At 46.1% G+C, this 16,653-nt stretch overlaps 1 non-coding gene across 1 annotated transcript; it reads right to left on the reverse strand.

Moving 5' to 3' along the window:
* Nucleotides 1-11,271: 11,271 nt before the first annotated feature.
* TRNAS-CGA (transfer RNA serine (anticodon CGA)) lies at nucleotides 11,272-11,344 on the reverse strand. The gene has a single exon. It is a non-coding gene; the product is annotated as a tRNA-Ser (tRNA).
* Between the last annotated feature and the right edge of the window lie 5,309 nt (nucleotides 11,345-16,653).

A 16,653-nucleotide genomic window follows, 5' to 3' on the forward strand; every position in this document is an offset into this window, starting at 1 on the left:
ATAACTGGTCGTCGTTTGACCGAATAGTCGTCGGCGCGGTGTAGAAGTTGTAGGAAGGAGTGAGTGTTGATTGCGCTAAATAAACTTTTCAGTGCGAGTGTTTACCCTCGAGACGGGGATGATAACGGCCGTGTACCGTCCCCTGGGGTTCAAGCTGGAGGCGTCCACGTAGATGACTTCTGGTTTGCTTCCATAATGGCGCGCCGGCAATTATGGTCCTCATTGGACATGTTAACAGTGAGAGGCTGCACGTGAAGGGCGCGTCTCCGTTGAGCGGGAATGCGACATCTGTCCTCTCCGAGTTGGGTGTGCTGGATGTGAAACCGGCCTAGAAGGCGGCGACCTGGCTTTGTCTTTGTAATACGCGTGCACTGTTCGGTGAGTTGGGCCTCCGGAAGCTCCCTGAAATGGATGGATGGATAGATGGAATATAGGACCGTCCCCTTTGAAACGGGGTGGTAGCAGTAGCTATCATGCTCATTTTTCTCCCTATATCTTAATTATTGATTTATATTGGTTAACTAAACCATCATTCTATTTATTAAATTTTTGTTCCTACATTACTAACATTATGTCACTTCTCTGCGTTTAAGCCACCAATCTTCCAATCGTTTTTTGCTAGTTTCTACCGCCGGTTTATTCACCCGGCCACTGGTATCTCTAAACCCCAGAGCTTCAGGAACAGTGACTGCGCCTGCATCAACTTCCGGATGGATACCATTACATTCGAGTATAATATGGTCAATTGTTTCACTGGAGTTACCACATACAGCATATGCGTCATCTCCATTGTTAAATTTCTTTTTGTAGCTGCGTGTTCTAAGGCACCCTGATCTAGCTTCAAAAAGTAGGGCACTGCCTCTTGAGTTATCAAAGAAATCTTCCTTCCTGATCTGCATTTTCCACTTTCGGTATAATTCCACACTCTGTTTCTTTTCCATCGAATTTATCCAATTTTTACCTTCTGTGTTTTTCGCCTGTTGCTTAATACTCTTTATTTCTCTCTCCTTGTGACTAGCATACTTACTAGTTAGTTTCCTAGTTCTTTTCCTCCATTGTGAGTTAAAGGTTTTTGAGTACAGGTATTTAAATACTTTATCTGCCCATCTGGTACTGTCCAATTTCCTCAGGCGTTCCTCATATAATATTTTACTCTGAGCTTCCCGTACTTCGAAAGATGCCCAGCCTATATCTCCCCGTACCGCCTCATTTGTAGTTTTGCCGTGGGCACTTAGTGCTAATCGTACAACGGATCTCTGATTTATTTCTAATGTCGACTGTACCTCTGATTTTAGGCACAAAACCGCATTTCCGAAAGTAAGTCCGGGCACCATAATTTCTTTCCAAATACCCCTCAAAACCTCATACCTATTGTATCCCCACAATGCCTTATGTTTCATTATCCCGGCATTTCCTTCGCCCTTTAGCCTTAAGTGATTGCTCATGCTTTCCAATGTATGCCAATCCTTCGTTTACCCATACCCCCAGATATTTATATTTTGCTACTCTAAGTATTTCATGGCCTTGTATTTTAAGACCCTGATCAGTTGAGCCGTTGAAAATCATCAGACCCGACTTAACTGCGCTAAAACTGAAGCCTAGAGCGTCCCCTTCGTCTCCGCAATACTTAACTAGAGTTTGCAATTCTTCCAGACTCTCAGCTAGCAGCACAATATCGTCTGCATACATCAAACCGGGAAGGCGCTGCTCTACCGCCTTTCCGCCTAATCTATATGACAGGTTAAAATCTAGGTTACTGTCTTGTATCCTTCGTTCCAGGTTTATCATATAAAGCATGAACAGCAGCGGTGATAGAGGACAGCCTTATCTTAATCCTTTGCATACTTTGACATCCTCCGTACTTCTTATCCCTTCCCACGTAATTTCTACTTTGTTATCCCGGTATATTTCCTGTAGGAACTCTATTATCTCATAACCGATACCTTCTTCTTTTAATATGTTCCACAGGAGTTCCCTGCTTACGTTGTCGTACGCCCCGTTTATGTCCAGGAAGGCCAAATACAAAGGTCTATTTTCCACTCTAGATATTTCGATGCATTGGGTACTCACCCAATGCATTGGATGCTCACCCAAGTACTCACCCCACCCAGCGCCATCAGGTGGCTGATAGAGGTAGAGGTCAAGAGGTTCAGTGCTCGTTTCATGATTTTATGGAGGATGACATCAAGGGCATCCTCCTTCTGTTTCCGTACCCAGTCGAAAAAAAAAAAACAGTTGGGTTACCAACAGGTTCCAATTGGATTCAAATGGTGTGCAACTGGCTCCATTTGATTCCAGTTGGGATTGCCATTCCCACTGCTCAAACAAGCTGGACTTTATATCGAAGAAATAGTTTTCAATTGGCTTCAAAGGAACTTAAATGGAATACGATTCCCACTGGTTCCAGTTGGGTTTTTAAACAGTTCCATTTGGACATTTCTGGCTGTAAATTACTGTGTAACATATATGCTCATTACAAACACAGCCTAGAACAAGTGTTGATTTTGTAAATAGAAGATGTCAGTAGCCTGACCTGAGGAACTGTACTCACCACTCACGCCATCCGCCGCGATATAAATAAATTAGATATCCACGCTTAATGGGAAAGTGCCACTGACACCACCATTAAGGTCTAATAACTCGGGTATAAATATGAATTCAAAAGGGTACTACATGTGTAGGAAGCATATGTGCTCGATAGACAGGCACATGCGGGAATATGCATATATATATAGCTCAAAGGAGCTGACAGTTGGGGATTTTTCTTTGTTTGGTTGTTGGTGTTTGACAAGAATTAGTCTTATGGTGATTATCGGGATAAAGAATATTAAGTGATAAGCGGAAGGAAAAAATTAACTGGGGCTTAGCTTTAGTTAAGCCTGGAAATTGCGAAAGCAATGTCTTCTTGGCTACGCAAAGTGTTTCGCTTGTGGTGGTGCACATTGCTAATATCCTGTGTACCCACGAAATGAAAGGCATATTTTTAAGACGTCTCCAAACTTTATTATTCATTCAGAGATTCTTCTTTCTGTAGCCTAATGAACCGCAGCAAGGCCTGCAAGCTCTTGCAACTTGTATGACTTCAATCGCTTGCCGCCGTTCGCAGGTGGTCGACCGGCCGTGGAGCGTAGCTGCGGCGCGCTGAATGAATGAATGCGAACTTTTATTTTCCACCGAAAAGGGGCCCTCCGTTTCCCGCCCCCGGCACGCAGGCCGGGGGGGGGGGGGGGGGGGTCGGGAGGAGCCCCGCAGACTAAGGACCAGTGAAGGTACAGGAGTTCTTCACAGCCTCAGCCGCCAGGCGGATGGCCTGCTGCTGAACGCCGGGGTCTCCGCTCCGCAGCCAAACCTCTCAGGCTTCTCTACTAGTAATGTTCATGCCGGAGCCTGGGGAGTCGGCGCATTCCCGAATAATGTGATCTAGTGTGCCCTTATGGTCGCAATTTTTGCATTTCGAATTTTCTTCCTCCGCGGTCTGGGTCAGGAATATCCAGACCGCGGGCAGGTGTAGTTTCCGGCTTGTAGCCGCCTCCAAATGCGCGCCTCATTGTAGAGAGAGACCGATCCGGGGGTAGGTAGCTCTTTCGATTTAATTTGTAGAATTCAGTGATTTCATTGTATGCTATGGCACAATCTTTTATTCCCCTGCAGTCGGGCTGGTCAATTGCTGCCCAGTAGTAGAGATATCGGGCTATAGCAAGTGTGGAGCATCGTTGCCAGGGGCAGATTCGATCATGTGCAGGTATCCATATTATGGAGATTGTTCGATTAATGGGGTTAGCAAGGAGGATCCTTTTGGCCTCCTCCAAAACTTTTCCTTTTCCGAAATTCCAGACAGCCGTTTTGCTGTCACTAATGACTACTTTTACCTGCGTGCCAACGCAAGCGAGAGCTATTGCAACCTCTTCAGCTGTGTTCGTGTCACGAGTGCGTATCGAGGCCGCAATTTTGGGTACGCCATTCCCATCTACTACCGCTGAGACTGCCGCTCCATGCCTTCCGCACGATGCGTCAACATATGCTACGTCTTCGGCTGCCTTGTGTTTCATTCTTTTTGCACTAGCTTTTTCTCTGTGTTCTCTACGTTCTTTATTATGTTCCGGGTGCATGTTTTTCGACAAAGGTGGCACCAGCAGTTTCTTCCTTGTGCCGGGTGGAATAGATGTTTTCTCTTGTGTACCTCTGTCTGGTTGGAGGCCAATCCATTCAAGGATGGTCCTCCCTGTCTCCGTTTGACTTAATCTTTCTAGCTGTGCGATGCGGACTGCCTCAGTTAGGTCTTGCCATTTGTTGTGTATCCCCATTTTTTCCAGCTTCTCCGTCGATATGGATATGGGGAGACCTAGTGCTCGCTTGACGCATTTTCTAATTATAGTGTCGATTCTGTCACGTTCAGCTTTTTAATGTTGAGGAAAGGTGTGGCATAGCATATGCGGCTGATAACGTAAGATTGTGTCATCCTCAGTAAACTGCGTTCTTTGAGACCATGGCCTTTGAGCGCTATACTCTCCTGTAGATGCCCGTAACTTGTGCCACGTAATTCTTCAGTTTCTTTATGGTTTTTGTGTTATGACCTTTCGCTTGAAGGACCATTTCTAATATTCTGATTTCCTCTACTTGAGGTACCGAGGAGTTTCCTACATTTATCTTTATGTCTGCTTTATTCTTCTTATTTTTAGGGTTGTATATGAAGAGCTCCGATTTTTGCTGCGAGCAGTATATGCCTCTTTCGGCAGCGTACTTGACTACCTCGTCCGCGGCGGTTTGTAGTTTACTCTCTATCTCTGCGTCACTGCGCTTATTTATCCAGATATTTATATCATCCGCGTACATGCTGAATTTTAGGTCTCGTATCTGGTTTAGTAATGGGGGCAATCCCCTCATTGCTGTGTTAAAAAGAAAGGGGGACAGGACGGAGCCTTGGGGTGTTCTTTTATTTCCTAGTGTGACTGTAGGGGATTTGAGGTTCTGGAAACTCATGGTTATCTCCTTGTCCGAGGGGAAGTCTTTGATGTAATTGCATGTTTTTTTTTCGCCGACCCCAATCTCTCGGAGTCCCTCGAGTATTGCCTTATGTTTGACATTATCGAATGCTTTGGTCAGGTCGAGACCGAGAATAGTCTTTGTGCCTGAAGAGTCCTGATTTATGATGTCGTATCTAAGCCTGAGCATCACGTCCTGTGTGCTTAGGCCTGACCTGAAGCCCACCATCTCATGTGGCCAGAGGTTCTCTTGTTCCATGTATCTAGTGAGTCTCGTTTGTATTGCGTGCTCCATCAGCTTTCCTACGCACGAGGTTAGCGAGATGGGTCTCAAGTTTTCTAATTTCGGTGGTTTGCCTGGTTTGGTTATGAGGACTACGTTCGCTCTTTTCCACACTTGTGGTAGTTTTCCGTCCTCCCACACCTTATTTATGTATTCCGTTAAGGCCGTGATTGATTCATCATTTAGGTTTCTAAGGATCGTGTTTGTGATCCTGTCGGGGCCTGGAGCCGATCTCGTAAGCCCCATTATCTCAGCTCGGACTTCAGCCTTCGTGATGGGAGCTTCTAAGTCTAGGTTGGGTTGTCGCCTGTATGTTGGTAACGTCTCGGTCTCTGCTTGGCCAATATATGTTTCGATTAATTTGTTCATTAGCTGGTCTTTCGATCCCTCGAATGCGTGCTTAACTTTGATTTGGTTTATATTTGCCTGCATCTTTAATTTGTCCGGGTCTAGCAGGTGTCTGAGGATATTCCATGTTTTGGACAGGCTCATGCTTCGTTCCACGTCATCGCATCTGCCGCACCAGTTTTGTTCGTTTAATTTTATGGCGTACATTTCTATTTCTTTGTTGTGCCGGGCTAGCTCTCTCCTGACATTACGGTTCCATCTTTGTGCCTTGAGCCTCTTTCCCAGGTCTTTTTTCTTATTCCACAAGCTTAGAAGTTTACTATCAAGACATGGTGGTGCATCCTAGTCCTCTAGGGTGGTTGATGCTTTTTCCGCATGTTTCTTAAGTGTTTCGAACCATTTGTCTATGTCGGTGATGCTTCCGACATTCTCGGTTCCTCTTATCTGCCTGAACTTGTCCCATTCTGTAATTTTTGGTTGCTTAAGTCGTCTAGTTCTGACTCCTTTACCTACCGTGAGCGTTATGGTAAAGTGATCGCTCCCCAAGTTTTGCTCAGTATTTTTCCAGCTCACTGTGTCTGTGTTTTTACTTAGAGCTAGGTCGTGGGTGGTGTCCCTACTGACGCTATTGCCCGTGCGTGTGGGCACGTTGGGGTCGGCATGCAGTGTTAGCCCTAACAATTGTATATCCTCCCATAACTGTCTACCTTTAGGGTCTTGCCTAACGCAGCCTCATTTTTGGTGGGCGGCATCGAAATCCCCCGCGATTACTAGGGGGTTGTTTCCTGCCGCCTTTAAGACCTTGCGAAATAGAGCTTGAAATCTAACTTTCTTTTGCCTCGGTGTGCTGTATATGTTTAAGAGGAAAATGCTCCTTTGGTCTTTCCTACCGGTAATGAGTTCTGTTAAGACCGCTTCTATGTCACGAAACGCGATTTCGTGATTGGTGGCGGCTAGGTTTCTTTTTACGAATGTTGTGATCGTGGATTTGTCTCCTCTGTCGCTGCTAAAGCTTTGGTAGCCTAATAATTTGGTCGGGCTTTTACCGGTTTCTTGTGTTATAATAGCTATGGGTTTCTCGGTTGTTTGGTCTCTATGTTGCTGCAATAACGCTCGCTTTCTCTGGTATCCCCGGCAGTTCCACTGCCAGATTGTGGAGTTTTTTTTTTTATTACGGCTTTTGTCCATGCTTACCGAAAGCTTTTCCTTCTAATTTTGTGATTCTGTTGCTAGATTCAGAGAAGGCCACGGATGTCTCTTGCATTTGCTTGGTGAGATTTTGTATCTGCGTCTGCATCTTTCCCTGGGCCCCTATAATTTGTTGGATGAGCGTGTTCATGGTCTCCAATTGTTTATCAAATTTATCAATCCGCTGTTCGAATTTCCTGTTTAGAGCTATCAAAGGATCGGTCTCTCCCCCTTTGCGCTTTTGGGGTGGTGGCCTGGTGATTTCTAAGTTCATGCAATCTGATTCCTCTGATTTGGAATTGAGTGAAGGTAGGTTGATGGTTTTTAGTCCTTCGTTTGGGTTGGACTGAGTTACCGGTGAATTTTTCACCGCGGGTTTTTTTGATTATTTTAGATTTGAGGTCCTGAATCTCGCGATTCATTTTCCTGATCATGTCCCTGAGTTCGTTGTACCCTCTAAGTTTTTCAATTTCTTTTTTTCTCAGCCTGGTAAGTTCCGCTAGCTAAGCTATACCGTTTTATTTTCTGACGTCTTCGGTTGGCCCCATGGGTTCTTGGGGTCCCTGGGTGGTAGGCCGGGTCCTCGTCCGTGGCTCGCGTCCCGGGACTGTGAGCTCGTCCCGGATCGCGAACTCGATCTTGATCTCGACCGGCCCCCCGTTTCTCCACGGCTCCGTCCACGCGGGGTTCACGTCCGCGGGGTTCCCGTACCGAGGGGGTGCCGTCTTGAGGTGATTGTTGTTGCTGTTGCTCCAGTTTCTTCTCCCACATCTTCTTTTTGGAGAGGTATGACATTCTGTAGATTGCGCGGCATTTGTTGTCGCCCAGGACGTGGTCCTTGCAGCAAAGTTGGCACTTGGGTTCACATTTGTGATCTTTTTCTGGATTTTCTAAGCCGCAGCCTCGACACTTTACGTTAGTTGGGTCCGGACACACGTCGGCTCTATGTCCTAGTCTTCCGCACGTTGTGCATACTTCGTATTTTTTCTTGTATAGGTAGCACCTCTTGTTGATGCCTTGAAAGTTGAACCATTTCGACACGTACCAATCTTCAAATAGGACCAGGATGGTCTTGGATTCCAATCCGAGCCTTCTTATTCCTGAGATTTGCGGGTTAGTTCCACTCCACTCCACCATTTATTTAAGTTTTTCAGTTGAGTACTCGAGCGGTACGTCGTGGACGACTCCCTTGCCTCCGTCTTCCGGCATGGCAATATAGGATTTAGCTTCGATCTTGTTAGTTCCAACATTTAAGGCTTGGATGGCCGCGTATTTGTAGGTTCTGTCGGTGCCCATCGGAGCGACTAAAATTGATTGCTGGGTGGAGTTCGGGGAGATGATATCGCCTCTCGTGGCGTTCAGGCCTGCGGCTTGGGTGATGATCCGAGACAGGTTCATTCTTACGACAGTGTTTATAGTAGGTATTGTTGATTCCACCTCTAGGACGGATTATGATCTTGTTGGCAACGCTGGGGACCTTGTCCTGCTACCTTTCGACTGATTTTTCAGCAGAGCCTCTTCCCGGGGAGGGGCTTGGGCTTCGTTCGTACTAGCGTTCCCACGTGGTCGGCTTGGGCGACGCCGAGGACCACGTTTCGGTTTTTTTTTCCTTATGAACCATTGTCCACTCAAAATTTCACTGGTGGGGACGTCGTTACCCTCCACAGTCTCCATCATACCGCTCGTCTCCGGTTGCGACGACCTAGAGGCCGCGCCCGACCGCGTTCGGGTTAAGCCTAACCCCCGCCGAGGTCCTGCAGTTGAGCTAGGCCTAACGGTAGGCTTCGGTCAAAAATCTTCAAGGTCGCGTAGCAAAAAAAATGGTGGGCCTACCGTTGGAAATCTGGCGTCCCCCAGTAGAGCCGACTTGGTCCCCCGTCTCTCGCTCTAGTATGACGTCAGTGGCCACGTGACCAACCACCACCGCAGCTACGGTGCGCCGCAGAGCTAACTGACTTGCTACCCCATCTCTCGCTCTGGTGTGACGTCAGTAGTCATGTGACCGACCGCCGCCGACTTGCTACCCTGTCTCTCGCTCTGGTATTACGTCAGTTGTCACATGACCGACCACCAACCGTGAAGAGGCTCCGGTACGGCGAAAAAGGGAAACCTGGCGTAGTATTGCTTTCGCAATAAAACAACGCGCCGATGGTGGGAGTCGAACCCACGACCTCCGAATATCGCGTGCAGTGCTCTTTCAACTGAGCTACGTCGTTGGAAGAGCACTGGACGCGATATTCGGAGGTCATGGGTTCGACTCCCACCATCGGCGCGTTGTTTTTTCTTCCGCTTTTCATTTATTATTCTTTATCCCATAAGACTAATTCTTATCAAATACCAACAACCAAACATAAAAAAAATCCCCAACGTTTGCCTTAGACTCGTAGACTGTCAGCTCTTTTAAACTCTGTAATAACGAGTCCTTCATTTCCCTTTCAAATTATCTGCATAATATCTTGCGAAGGTCTCTGTTCTGGCAGTCTGGAGGTTCAAAAAGTAGCGTAAGTGGGTTCTCGCACGGCTGCTGCCCTCCCTAATGATCACGTGCTACGTGACGCTCGCAGTATAAGATGTGCCACATCCGCCGCAAGGGTGGTGCTGGTGAACGTTCACAGGTTTCGGTTAGTCAACATAAATACCCAAGCAAGTGGAAGGTTAGATTGAACAAAGTGCTACCAAATTTTGTTGTAAGTTCGGCGAGCATGCAAGGGAGGATTTTCGGAATCCTTAAAGAAGTGTACATGTCATGTGTATTGCAAGCCCGTTTTTCGTTTGAATATTTATCAAATGTGACGAGAAACTTTACAAGGACTTATGCAATGTCTTTCTCCCGATCCCATTGTACAGATCGTTGTACTGTGCAGGACAATGGAAGTCAGTCCTTAAACGAGTAAAAAATATGGCTGTACTAGGCGGAGCAAAAACTTTCTTTTTCAAGCTCCATAGCAGTGCACTAGAAGTTAAGACTTATTTAGAAATGAAAGGTTTTTTTGTACCTTGGGGAAATCACTGTTTCATGTGCCGCAAACCGGAAACTATCGAACACGTTTTCTTAGACTGTTGAGAAGCAGTTTTCTTCTGGGACATTCTACAACGAACAATTAAAAAAAGACCTACCCGTGGATGCATCCGGAATTCGATTTTTACCAATTGAAGATGATGATGGGCTACCGCTGGACATGATCATGTTATTGGGCCTGCACAGTATCTGGCGATCCAGAATGGCTTTCAGGCATGATGCGAGGAAAATACGGCAGTATTTTCGCGAAGCCGTTACGAGTGTTATTGAAGTTCTCAAGACACAAGACGAAGTGCCTGAGGGACTTCCGAGAATGGAAGTGTTGCTGCAAATGTCTGATTTGTAATGGATCACGCAGCCCAAATCGCGTGGTTTTAACCCATGTTGTGTATTTGTCGCGTAATATTCTTCGTGTGTGTGTGTGTGCGTGTGTGTGTGTGTGTGTGTGTGTGTGTGTGCGTGCGTGTGTGTGGAGTAATGTTATTTATGCGTAAAGCCTGATAATAAATTAGGCAATAAAGAAAAAAAGACGTAGCTCAGTTGGAAGACCACTGGACGCGATATTCGGAGGTCGTGGGTTCGACTCCCACCATCAGCGCGTTGTTTTTTTCTTCCGCTTTTCATTTAATATTCTTTATCCCGATAATCACCATAAGACTATAATTCTTGTCAAATACCAACAATCAAACATAAAAAAATTTCCAACGTTTGCCTTTGACTCGTAGACTGTCAGCTCCTTCAAACTATATATATATATATATATATATATATATATATATATATATGTATATATATATGAAGGAAAGAAGCCAACAGTCGGCGAGGCCAAGGAAAGCGTTGGGGATGGTACTTTTATGTCTTTTTTTTTAATGTTTGATTAGATAATCACAGAAATTAGTAATGTAATCTGTTTAGGGCAAAGATAATTAAACACAAAGTAGAAGAAAAAACAACGTGCCGATGGTGGGAACCGAACCCACGACCTCCGAATATCGCGTCCGGTGCTCTTCCAACTGAGCTACATCGGCCGCTGTCCCCCCTGCTACTTGCTTGGGTATTAATGTCTGTACACGAACCTTGAGAGTGTTCACCAGCGCCACCCTCAACCATAGCGGCGGACGTAGAACGTCCTTTGTTACCGCCAGCGTCACGTAGAACGTGATCAAGAGCGAGGGCGAAAGCTGTGCTAGAACCCTCTTACGCTACCTATGGCCTCAAGACTGCCAGAACCGAGACCCCCGTAAGCTACAAGCAGATCAATTAAGGGGAAATGTGGGTGCTCGTTATAATACATGAAGGAAAGAAGCCAACAGTCGGCGAGGCCAAGGAAAGCGTTGGGATGGTACTTTTATGTCTTTTTTTTTAATGTTTGATTAGATAATCACAGAAATTAGTAATGTAATCTGTTTAGGGGAAAGATAATTAAACACAAAGTAGAAGAAAAAACAACGTGCCGATGGTGGGAACCGAACCCACGACCTCCGGATATCGCGTCCGGTGCTCTTCCAACTGAGCTACATCGGCCGCTGTCCCCCCTGCTACTTGCTTGGGTATTTATGTTGTTGTGTGTTTATGTTGCTTGGGTATATATATATATATATATATATATATATATATATATATATATATATATATATATATATATATATATATATATATATATATATATATATATATATATATATATATATATATATATATATATATATATATACATATATATATATATATATACACCTGGTATGTTTCAATGATTTATGTATTTCAGAAGTTTTACTTCTTTTGTAAAATATCAGTTAGCACCTCCACCCCAGCTGCCACTTCAACCGAACAATACAAAATGTAGAATGGCACGAACGTTTTTTTTTTTTTTTTTTGCACAGGATATGTATTTTGTTATCATATCCTGGATCCAGTCCATTTGCCTAGGGCATATTGATTCCATTTTGTTCAAATTCTAGTTGGTGCCAAATGGTCGAACTCGGGGCAAAACACAACTGAAAAATTCAAATGGTACTAATTGGAAGTTTTCCAGTTAGAACCAACTGTCTTTTTGCGACTGGGTAGGCGGAGGTAGCGAGTCAAATACATGATTCGAGTGATCACGAATGCATTCGCCAGCTACAACACATCCTTGCATCGTAACTCATCGCGCTTCTTGAAGGACGGCCCGGCGGACCATGAGGCCCACTTGGCCCACCATATGATGGAGCTTGGCGAGTATTGTGCCTCCTAGTCGTTGGTTGTGTATGAAGAGTCAGGGGAGTGACTGATTTCCTTGGATTCTTGAATGAGACAGCTTTACAAGGAAATATAGGTTGGGCATGTGCGCTAGGGGCGCTGATGCATGAATTCTGGTTTCTGCGGTGAGCATTGCAGACAAGAGCCGCGGGCATGTTCCACTATGCTGGTGGTCGTTTGCAAGCTATAGTCTCCATGTTCCCCAGGCACCCTTGCGCTGCCCAGAGGGGGATGCGTCGGCGTACAACGCGTGCTGCACCCCTTCAGCTACAACCAGCAGGACAGGCAAGCACATCATGGCAATGTTGAATAGTATGGAGAGGGGACAGCGCTACGCGCGCCCCTCGTGCCGAGCAGGAAAGCCTCATGTTCCTGGTCCTGAATTAAGGTGTAGACAGCCTGTCCGTGAGAAATTGTTTGACGTAGCTGAAAGTGCTGGTACCACAGTGCCTTTGGCTCAAGAGTGCGAGTATATAACCTTGGAAGTTATGAGCGAACAACACACCTTCACGATCACCGTGCTCCATGTCCAACTCAGTCGCGAAATGCTGAATCCATACATATAGGTACCCGAAACGACAAAATCATTCTCGCCCTCGACCTCAAAGTGGCCAGTCAGTTGTGCCTTCATTGCGGGTGAGGCTGGTCATATTTTGCGCCACTACCCATTGACAAATTGGCCTGCATGAGCAGTTTTGTCCCCACGATTTCGCCGTCGCGAACGACCACGACATACCTGCGCAGGGGAGAGTACGCGTCGTCAAGCCGCCTATGTCGCTCTGCGTCGCAGTTACGGGCGTGCTCTTCTAGACCGGGCTGCAGCTACACTTTGGCGGTTAGAAGAAGTCCCATAGGCCATTGGCTGAAACTAATGGCAGAAAACTTTGGAGATAAGGTTGCTTTACGGCGAAATAAAGAAGATCCTTCGCAGCCGATGACGAGTGATGACACCGCAGTCATTACACTGACGCTGCATAAAAAAAAACAGCCTCGACGACGACTCGGCCAGACTTCAAACTTACACCCCTGCCCAACAAAATGACTATACGTGTCCCAGCTGCGGCTTCAGTGCACGACCAAGCCGACATTGGACACAGGCTAGCGTGCAATGAGAGGACACGAGCAAGTGACCGTGATTTGCTGATTTAGTGTTTAGTGAACACCGGTGTTCAATACTCAATCATCGGTGTGCACCGCCAAGAGTAAGAAAGTAACGACCACTTGGGATGTCCCGCTGACACGCACCGCTGGGGGTAACCTTAAGAGGCTATGACAGGGTCGTTCGATGTATTACCGCTTTATACTTCTGCGAATAATGCTCGAGTCTGTGATTCTACCCGCGAATTTTTAATGCATAGCGCGCTGCGCATATTACAAAAAAAAAAGCGATAGAAAACGGAATCGGGAAACTCCTCCGGCCGACAGCGACCGCCATTTTGAAACGCACGCGTGACGCCACAAGAGCATGGACGTCGGAGCGTCGTCTATATAACCTCTATATATAGTTGTCTCTATAGTTATATATAACCACCTTGTCTGCAACGTAACACTCTCTCTTTCTTTCGTGGACGATTACACAGAGGTTTTCACTCATGGAGAAGTACTTGATGGACATGTTACGGCATAGTAAAGGCACGGTCACAGTCAGTGGACTGCGCGGTTAGGTTTCTTAGCTTATCGACGCACTGACCTGTCGCATTACACCGGGGTGCGACGCCAGCACGATCTACGGTCGCCTATCGTCCTGGTGTGAGGTTTTCGGTCTCGCGATGCCGACGGGTCTTATCAGCGGACAGACACCCGATCTGTTTCGGTCAGATCGGAGGCCGAGTGAGGACTTGATGCCCGAAGAGCTAAAAGCCTGGACTGCTGCGTTTGTTTGTAACCGTGCTAGAAAAAGGCAAACAAGCAGCTGTATGCTCCCACTTCTTATCATCGGTGACCTTCGCCGGAAACGTCAGTCGGAAACGTCGTGCAGGCCCATAAATTTCCGCGGCGAGTGCGCGGTGTTCGGGTCTGCAATTTCGGCGATTACGGAGCGCGCCTTCACAAGCTTTAGCGGTTACGTGTGGACATCGAGTGTAGTTGTGGCAATAGTGACTCCAAATCGACGACCGCTTCCATCATAAAGCGCGTGCACATTGAACGGGAAGCGTCGATGCCACTCTGTCTGGCGAGCAATACTGAGGGCAGCCGGCATCTGTCGGCGCCGCTGTGGGGTGCAGGCAAGGGTAGCATCCTTCTGCGCTTTTTGCAGCGCTGTAGTAGTTTGGAAACAAATAAAGGTGCAGTTGGTGTGGAAAAAAGAGAATATCTTTATTATTGATAGCTCACCTTGCATTTTACGCCGTGCGAACGTGCAGCATACATGCAGTTATAAACAAAAGCTATATGTAAACAAACACGCTGTGGGCGCAGTCGTAATTCGCCAATCGGCGCATTCCTGCGGGAATTTAGGCTCGCACACTAAATACTAAATGATGCGTTATTACGCTGAAGCACTCACGATTCACTTATTTGACAAACATCACAAAAACGCAAGGTTAGGCTCGGGAGTTGGTCGCAGTCTCTCCCTCGTGGCTGCGGGTGGAGGCGAGACGTGGATGGCAGCGGCTGGGAGGCTCTTGTTCGGTGCGGGTAGTGAGGGCAGTAAAGCGCATTCGAATCGCGTTAGGGTTTGCGATGGTGGGACTGAAGCGGTGGTGTTTGATTTCATGAGCTGGCCTTGACCAGACTGAACATAGTTTTGCAAAAAGGCTTGGCCAGCCGAAAATAATTTTGACTAACACGCGCATATAACAGCATCTCAAGAGCTACCATTTCGTTCAAAAGATTTTTCTGCTTTTCTAATGTCGCCAGGTGTGATCTTGCGTCAACGTATGCTTGTTTGGGTTTTTCTCTTAGTTTTAAGACCGGAAGAGTGATGGGAAATAACTCGGCAATCAGCAACACAACGCTAATCCACCCCCCTTTCGCCACGCACACGGCAGAAGGAAGCATTGGACGTGTAGCGTTTTATATGCGGAAGCGCTTGTTGCTAAAACAAGCGAACTCTCATGGCATACGAATAATATGCTTCTGATTATATACTGAAATAATACAGCATGATACTATCGATTTCGGCCTCCAATATGTCCAGCTTTCCGAGGATCACTAGGGACGCCTATTATAGTGATGGCTTCTCAAAGAGTAATACCTCTGTCACACGGACACGGCTGAACTCCTTTCAACTCCCTTCAACCAAGGTAGCCATTACCTCGAGGGAGATACGTGCCGTGTCACACGGCAGTCCATTATGGAAGGAAGTTAAATGGAGTTTTGAAGCAAAGGAGATCGACGATCTCCATTGATGGGCGAAGGGAGTACTCTCGTTTCCAATGTGCTTTGCTTCCGAGTCATTAAATAACATATTTCTTCAATAATGTAACTTTTACTCCTAAATATATTAGTTTTTATTGCATAAAATTGTATTCTAACTCGGTTAGTTGCGTTTAATTGTCGCGACTGCACCACGTATTGCACAACGCCGCGCATGGTGTCCAGCAGAGCGGAAAAAATGGCTATGTTTAGAGCATGGTCGTTGTTTTCAGCAAATGTGTGTTCTTTTATATTGATATGACTAGAGCTAATTGCATTTTGCGAGGAAAATAGTAGTATAAAAAATATTTCAGTTTGTTTTGGACATTATTTTTTATATCTTTGTGCAAAATAAACAGCGCCTAATGGCCCCCTGTTGGCTGCTCTGAGAAGCTCGTTGCAAGCCGTGTGACACGGGGACAACTCCTTTAAGGCGAAACTCCCTGCGACTCCCTTGCGCTCTTTTAGACCAAGGAAGTTCAAGGTAGTTCCGAGTCGGCCGTGTGACAGGGATATAAATAGAATATGCAAATGAAATCTTTTTACTGAAGAAGAAGAAACCTCTCAGAGACCACCGCCCACGGCGTGCATGCAAGAGTGCAGCCGACCTTCTAATAGCAGACGACATGGGGATATGCCGTTGATGGTGATGGTGGTGATGGTGATGGTGATGATGGTGATGGTGGCTATGCCCTTTGTAGCGGGTCGCCGCTGCCTTGTCGCGCGGCGGAGCCAAAACGAAAAAGTAACAGAAGAAAAAGAAGCGGCTAATGGTTGCCAGACCAGCAAGTTGCTTTCAAAAAAATAAATAAAAAGTAATTTTAAATATATTTATGGCACCGAATGAGCTCGAAGTTCGCGGAATTATGTTTTAACGTGTGTGGATTTTAATGCAATAATTAATTTATGCTGAAATATAAGCTGTCATGACACCATTAAAGGCAGCTTCGGTGGTTTCTTCATCATTTCGAGTTACTGATTGCATTACGTTCCTCGGTGTGTCCTGACTCCGACACAAAAACCGTTTCTTTGAATATCTGAGAACATTTTTTAGATGAATGAACAGCAAATCGAAAACGAAACTTATTTCATGGCCAGAAACGAAACGTTGACGTCACACACAGTATTAGAAGAATCTCATGCGTGCATTGGATGGTGGAAATAGTCAAGAAACTATGACGCAGTGCATAAAATCTTTGAGGTAGCCGAATACAGAGCTCCAAATTTCATGATCA

This window comes from Amblyomma maculatum, chromosome 4 (assembly GCF_055883805.1).
Source record: "Amblyomma maculatum isolate TAMU_Amacu chromosome 4, ASM5588380v1, whole genome shotgun sequence".
Lineage (NCBI taxonomy): Eukaryota > Metazoa > Arthropoda > Arachnida > Ixodida > Ixodidae > Amblyomma > Amblyomma maculatum.